We start from the raw sequence: 7,596 nt of genomic DNA on the forward strand, positions 1-7,596 counted from the left end.
TTTATTTGTCATTAGAAATAAATATTTTACAATATATAACTATATATCGTTTTGTGATGAATCATTATGCTTTCATGATGTCGCATTTGTAACAATGAAAATACATCCTGCCTATCAGATAGTTACATGATGATCCAGAACAGTAGCAAAATGACAGTGATGAAGTAGCAACGGAAATAATGTTATGGTTGGGGGTCACCACCCCATGAGGAGCTGTATGAAAGGGTCACGGCATGAGGAAGGTTGAGAACCACTGTGCTAGTGTGTGTAGGAGCCTCGCCTCTTCTGTTGGGGTGGCCTCCAGGACCGGGCCCTGGTTCCGTGGGTGGACACTCCGTGCAGAGTGGTATGTTTTGCTAGGCGGTTTCACATGTGACATGCCAACGGAGACAGGCATGACTGAAAGGAGGGAAAAAAATGAGACACGTGCTAAGTGACTCCCCCTCCAGGCCCCTGATCATGCTCACTGATCTGCTGGGCACTCCGGGTGGGGGACAGGGCAGACAGGACAGTGTGCCTTTGCTCCTGAGAAGTAGGAAAACAGACCTCTTCGCTCATAGAGGGGTGATCTTGGCCTCAGCTCTCTGGACTTCATAGAAACCGTGGTATTCCAGAGACCGGCTCTGCTCTCAGCCCCACCTGACACGCAGAACAGCTGCCGGACGCCCTCAGCTCCCATCCCCTCCCCAGCATGCGGCTCGAGGCTCCGGGATGGGCAGAGTCTCTGCATCTGCAGTTTGATTCCTGCACACACTTCCCCACCCCCAAGGCCAGCCAGCAGCTTCCCACAAGCCCCTGGGCACCCTCAGCCCTGGGGTCTCTGCCAGGAGAAGGGGAGCCTCCCAGGGTGATTATAAGTTCCACGAGCGAGGCCTGTCATTAGGAGCAGCTGCCATCTCTGGGAGGCAAAGGGCGAGCACTCCTGCCATCCATCCCTCCTCTGCAGGGCCTGCACTGGCCACGGTGACAGCCTTTGAGGAGGGGGACCTCTGAGACCAGATTTCCCAGGAGCCTGGACACGCTCACCGCCCCGCCTTCTTGAGTGAAAACTAAGCCCAAAGAGAAGAGGGGCAACAGGGGCTGCTGTGAGCAAGGGGACCCTTCCCCAGAGGCTCGGGCACGGGCACCACAGGCTCCCTCAGGCTCCTGGGGGCCGAGGAGCAGGGCCTTTCAGGGTGCAGCAGCAAGGCTCCCGCTGTCCCCCCATCTCCCACATCGGAAAAGGCCCTTTCTTTCCTGGATTGGCCAGGGTCCACATGCTCTCTCTAAGAAGAGCCAGCTCGTGAAGGTTGTGGGGGTCCCGTGGTCTCAGGCGCACCCTCTGCTCTCTGTGCCACCACACACAGTAACCAGGGACCACTTGGAGACGAAGGGGTGTGACCGCGCTCTAACAAGAGGTTACATACACACTGCACATTTGCCTCCATGGCGTTTTCGTGTGTCACAGCGTGTTTCTGTCTGGGTGCTCTCCCACCGCTTACTATGCAGGTACTAGTCCACACTTTTCATGCCTGGGCCTTGGCCTGACCCCTGGTGAGAGGGTGGGGGTGAGGGTGAGGGTGAGGTGGGCGAAGGAAGGGGAGAGTCTCTGTTTCTTCCTCCCTCAGGGTGGCCTGGTGTCTCCAGCTTCTTAAATACAAAGCATGATGGCGCTCATTGGAGGAATGGAGAGGAAATGAACGTGTACCGGCCAACGTTTCCAGAGAACCCGGTGGACTTCAGCGGGCTTCAGTTACTTTTTCAGAACAGTGTGAGATTTGCGGAGGAAGACGAGTGACTAGTTTGCGGCGTGCCCACACGCGCGCTCCTGTCTGTGAGCCCAAGGGCAGTCATACATGACACAGTTCCGCAGACCAACAGAAGCTAGCCGGGCCGCCTGGACACATGCTCTCGCCACTCCCTCCTCGGTCCCGGTTGGTGTTATTAGATGCCCTTCGGTCAGTCCGACTCCAATCGACACTGTGTGCAGTGGCATGAGACACCGCCCGGCCCGGGAACCACTGGCAGACTCTAGTCTCTGTCCACTTGTCTGTCCTGCATACTGCATTGGTCTCCCACTTTTCACATCTTGCCTCAGCGCGGTGCCTTTGCCAACCGATACCGAGATGCTATTCTTCACAGAAACGCGTGAAGACTCATTTTACGGGCGCGTTCGTCCTTTGGGTTGAACAGCCCTGTGCGTTTTGGCAAATGTGTCCTCTACCTGTGGTGACAGTGGCATGCAGAATCCTGTCCCTGCTCCAGCAATCCCTTACGCAGCACCACAGCCACAGCCCCGGGCAGCCCCCATCTCTCGTTGATTACCGGGAAGGAATCGAGATTAGCATGTAACCGCACCGGCTCCCCCTCCTCGTCCGCCCTCCCCCGTGTGCTGTCTGTCCTCAGCTAACCGTGCGTGTTTATTTTTAACCCGGTTCTTATTCTGGATGTAGGTGGCGGTGTCACCGATTTTCTCATCCGGACCTCAATCTTACGATGATGCGGTAGCGCTTTCATTTTGACAGCGAAGTAAAATTAATCTCCGGCGAGAGGCAAAGCAACGTCTCTACGGCTGTACCACAGCCGATACAAGGCGCTGGCCGGGTGGGGGTGGGGAGTGGGGCCTTCAGGAAGCCAGTGGAAAGATTCCATGATTTTTCAGCTTCATTTCTCCAGCAACTGTTGGAAGGCCCCTCGAATTCACATCCAGATGGGTTTTCTTTCGGGCCTCTCAGGCCAGCATCCTGCCCACGCAGTGGACATTCCGCAGCCCCACTTCAACCGCTCGGGGCACACGGGCCAACCCAACGAGGAAGGCTTCTGCTGTGGAAGAGGTTCCAGCAGGGACGCCAAACGCTCAAAACGGAGTAATTGCAGACGGCTGCGCAGCAAGTGAAACTGGCGGATGCTTTCGGGGTCTCCAGCGGGCGGGCTAGGGGACGGGGAAGGGGCCCCTAAGGAGGTGGCAGGTGATCTGGATACTGAGAATCACAGAAGCCAGCCCATCAAGATCAGAGAGGAAAGCCTTAGAAACACAGAACAACGAAGTCTGAACGCCCAAAGACAGACAGTTTTCAGACAGGTGAGTGTCGGGGATGGAAAAAGAAGACGGGAACTATGGAGCGGGACCAGATGGCAGGAATTCCATCCCGGTGCAATGAGAAGACCATCGGAGCGATGGACCTGATCGCACAACCTTTCTACAAGATCGCTTTGGGCGGTGGCTGGCCTCTGGCCGGGGTAGGTATCAGTGAACCCTGCAGGAAAAAGAAGCGACGAGGGGTACCACTACCCTTTGGAGCACAGGACGTTTTCTGTGTCCCCTAGAGTGTCTTGGGGCACCCTGAATGGGGAGAGGAGAGCTCGTTTAGACAGGCTGAGTCCAAGGGACTTCCACCTCTCCCTACTCACCCCGACTTCAGGAGGGAAGACCACTGGGGCCCTCACTCTTGATGGCCCCCAAAGACGAAGAGTAGGGAACAGTGAGAGGGAGAAAGGCCATGGGTTGAGGAGTGTCGCCACCACCACTGCCACTGGCTTCCAAGGCCACAGGCTCTCCTCTGGCCACCTCTGGCCTCTGGCTCAGCCCAGACCTCTCCGGAGGCAGCGTAAGTGCAAGAGAAACAGAACAAACTGTCAAGAGCCCTCATTCCCCTTCTCTGACAGTGGAGAGCCAAAAGGAGAGGCGAGCTTTCTTCTATGGAAATGAGCGTGGGGACAGGAAAGAAGGCTCTCTTTCTCCTTTTCAGTGGCCTGAGGCCGGGGACAGGCTCACGATGGGATCAAAAGGTTAAGCATCCTTGTCAGATCAAAGGTAGCTGAAAGGAGGGTGGCATGAGGCAGTTTCTTGGAAGGCATTGGAGGCACCAAGGCCTTTGGCTGCTTGGGGCTTGGAATTTTCTGGGAGGGCAGATTGGTGAATGGCTTGCGTGTGCTTTTTCCCCAGGGGGCCCCAGCCATTGGGCCAGAGGGAGCTGTCGCTGTCAATGCCTCGGGTGAAACACGAAGTTCACCCTGAAGTAGTGAGAGCCTGCAGCTGGGGTACCCAGCCAGTGCTCCTGAGCAGGCGACCCTGTTGTGTCTCCAGACCATACTGGCGCACCACAGAGGTGTCTGCCGCCAAATGTCATCTCTACTTTCTCTCAGGTCTTCCCTGCTGTGCGGCCAGGCCTGTCCAAGGACTCCCGGTAAGCCCGCTCCTGGCTCCTCGGGCGTTCTTCGATGCCACACAGAGCTAACCTGCTCTGCGGCTGAACTGAAGGGCTGGTGGTTTGAGTTGGGGAAGAAACCTGCGGACCTGTTTCCTGAAAAACCCAGCCAGCCCTACTCTGACCGCACGTGGGATCCCTGCGAAACAGTAAAAAACCATGGCAACCGCTTTTGTTTTTTCCCCTTTCGGTATCTATTACTCCTTTACTTCTCATAAAGAGCGGGGCGGGGTGGGGGGGCCTCGCATAGGAACAGGAACATGACCGAGTCCCTGTGCGTGAGCAGTCACTCAGGAACACGGTGGATCAGGATGATGGCTGCCCGGAATTAGGGATAAGAGGAGGTGGGGGAGTGGGCTAGAAGAGGGGTCAACTCTGGCTCATGGCCACCCCTTGGGAGGGGGGAAAGCTGATTGGGGGTTCTCTTGGCTCCGTCCACCAGAGCAGGTCACCAGGACTTTCTTCGTCAGCAGCTGAGCACTTGACCACGGAACCACCCCCGCTCCTTCTGTGCTGGCACAGCTGCCTATCCTCTTGTCCGTGCCAGTGGATCCACCAGCCTCACAAGACTCATTGCCGCCCCACTCAGTTCTGACTGACTCGTGGCAATCCTATGGCGTAGTGGTTACATGTCAGGCTGCTAACCTCGAGGTCAGCAGTTCAAAACCCCCAACCGCTCCTGGGGTGAAAGATGGGGCTCTCTGCTCCCATAAAGAGGGGCAGTTCCACCTTGTTCTACAGGTTTATAGATTGGTACCGCACATATAGGCTAATATCAGACTTATGGACTTGATCTGGACTGGGCTGGGCTGTTTTCTCAATGTTCAATTGCTCTTGTATATAAAGCTCTTTCTTTTTGTTTTTTTAAATTCATTTTATTAGGGGCTCATACAACTCTTATCACAATCCATACATACATCAATTGTGTAAAGCGCATTTGTACATTCATTGCCCTCATCATTCTCATAACATTTCCTCTCCACTTAAGCCCCCGGCATTAGGTCCTCATTTTTCCCCTCCCTTCCCGCTCCCCCCTCCATCATGAACCCTTGATAATTTATAAATTATTATTTTGTCATATCTTGCCCTGTCCGACATCTCCCTTCACCCACTTTTCTGTTGTCCATCCCCCAGGGAGGAGGTCACATATAGTTCCTTGTAATTGGTTCCCTCTTTCCCTCTACCCTCCCAGAATTGCCACTCACACCACTGATCCTGAAGGGATCATCTGCCCTGGATTCCCTGTGTTTCCAGTTCCTATCTGTACCAGTGTACATCCTCTGGTATAGCCAGACTTGCAAGGTAGAATTCGGATCATGATAGTGGGGGTGGGAGGAAGCATTTGGGAACTAGTTGTATTTTTCATCGTTGCAACATCACACCCTGACTGGCTTGTCTCTTCCCTGAGACCCCTCTGCACGGGGATGTCCAGTGGCCTGCTAATGGGTTTTGGGTCTCCACTCCGCACTCCCCCCATCATTCACTATGGTAAGATTTTTTGTTCTGATGATGCCTTATACCTGATACCATCGACACCTCGTGATCGTGTAGGCTGGTGTGCTTCTTCCATGTGGGCTTTGTTGCTTCTGAGCTTGATGTCCGCTTGTTTACCTTCAAGCCTTTAAGACCCCAGACGTTATACTTTTTGATAGCCGGGCACCATCAGCTTTCTTCACCACATTTGCTTATGCACCCATTTGTCTTCAGTGATCCGTTCGACACCTTGTGATCACACAGGCTGATATGTTGTTCCATGTGGGCTTTGTTGCTTCTGAGCTAGATGGCCTCTTGTTTAACTTCAAGCATAAAGCTCTTTCTTATACACACAGGAGTGTCTATGAATTTGTTTCTCTAGTCTACTCGGACTAGCACACCCTACAAGAGAGAAATCTCACCCCAACAGAAACCCAGCATTCCTTCAGCAACCATGCAAAGCAGGCACACTCTGGCTGGCTCACTGGCTCGGGGTCACAGGCCTGGCGCTGGGGAAGGCAAGCGGGGAGTGCAGGCACTCTCCTTAGACTGCTTCTCCCCACAGTGTGGGAGGCTCCCATGGTCTCAGCCACAGTTTCCCTACAGAAAAAAAAAGACTTGACAAATCTGCCTCAAGGAGCTCCCAATGTCCCCGTCCCCACTGAGCCCCTCATGTCCTCCTTTGATCTCATCATCCGGTGCCAGGCTGGCTGCCCAGACTGTAGAATCAATGAGTTAAGTGATCCGATGCTTGTCGGGGACAACATTGTCACAGGGGTGAGCGAAGGACCCCACATTCAGGTTCACCTTCTGGCCCCTCCCTGATCGCTGTCAGCCCAGGCTTCTCACCTGGCCCTTTTTCTTTCCTTCTGAAGTTGGGGGTCAGGTAGGTCAGAGGAAGGCACTGAGAACTTTGGGGTAGCCTGAGATGAGAGGCCAGAGATGAGGGCAGGGCAGAGGCCGAGAGCGAATGCTTCTGCTATGTGTTTCCACAGGCCCCCGTCTCTCCCCAGCAGTAGGGCAGCACGGGGGCGGGATGTTCTCTCTCTCCCGCTTTCCCTTCAGTAGTGGAAAGAGGAAAGGTGCCCAGAGCCCTGGCATCCTGGAAGCTGCTTCTCTAGGGAAACAGCAGGCCAGCTGTTTCCTGCCCCTGTCGCCTTCACCTATAATCCTACATGGACCCGTTTCCCAAAGCCACCTCCCGGGACCGACCATGCTGCTGAGGGAGTCCCTCAGGGGAGAGAAGAATCCAGCAGCTTGTGCTGGGCCCTCAGCCAATCTCCCCTGCCGCCAGTCCTCCTCCTCTGGATGGCCAGCCAGGCCCGAGGCAGCAGGCTCTGTCCCCAGCAGCTGTACCCAGCAGGGTGGAGGGCAGTCACACTCCCTCTCTCTCCCTCGCAGGCAGCAGCTGAGGAGCTGTGCATCAGAAACCCGAATTCCTCAGGGCCTTTCTAACGTGGGGCGAGTCCCCGCCACCCCTCCTGTCACCCTTTGCTGGAGTGTTCTCTAAGCATCCACCTCCCAGCCACCAGGAGCCACCACGCTGTGCACTGAGCAGACGCAGGCCAGGTACACAGAGAGGAAGGGAGCGTTCCCCACCTCCGGGCTGGGCTGGCCACTCCTTCGAGAGGTAGGAGCAGCTGCTTCCTCCGCCAGCCTTCCCATGATACCCTCAGTGAGGGGGCACCAGGGACTTGGGTTTCCCAGCTCAGCTGAGAAACGATTTCCTTTCATTAAAGAGGCGTGTAATTAGCCTGGGGAAATGGGAGGGCCTCGGAGCGTGAGCATGGTGACAGCGGAGGGCTCCAGAGACGTGAGATGGCCCCCTTCCGGGCCAGTCTCCCACCCCCCAAGTCACACAGACACTTGATACCCTGACTGCTTCTCTTTCTCACACACACACACACACACACACACCCCATCCTACTCAGGAGAG

This window comes from Echinops telfairi, unplaced genomic scaffold (genome assembly GCF_000313985.2).
Source record: "Echinops telfairi isolate 266 unplaced genomic scaffold, ASM31398v2 ScPeMD7_7424;HRSCAF=8462, whole genome shotgun sequence".
Classification (NCBI taxonomy): Eukaryota; Metazoa; Chordata; class Mammalia; order Afrosoricida; family Tenrecidae; genus Echinops; species Echinops telfairi.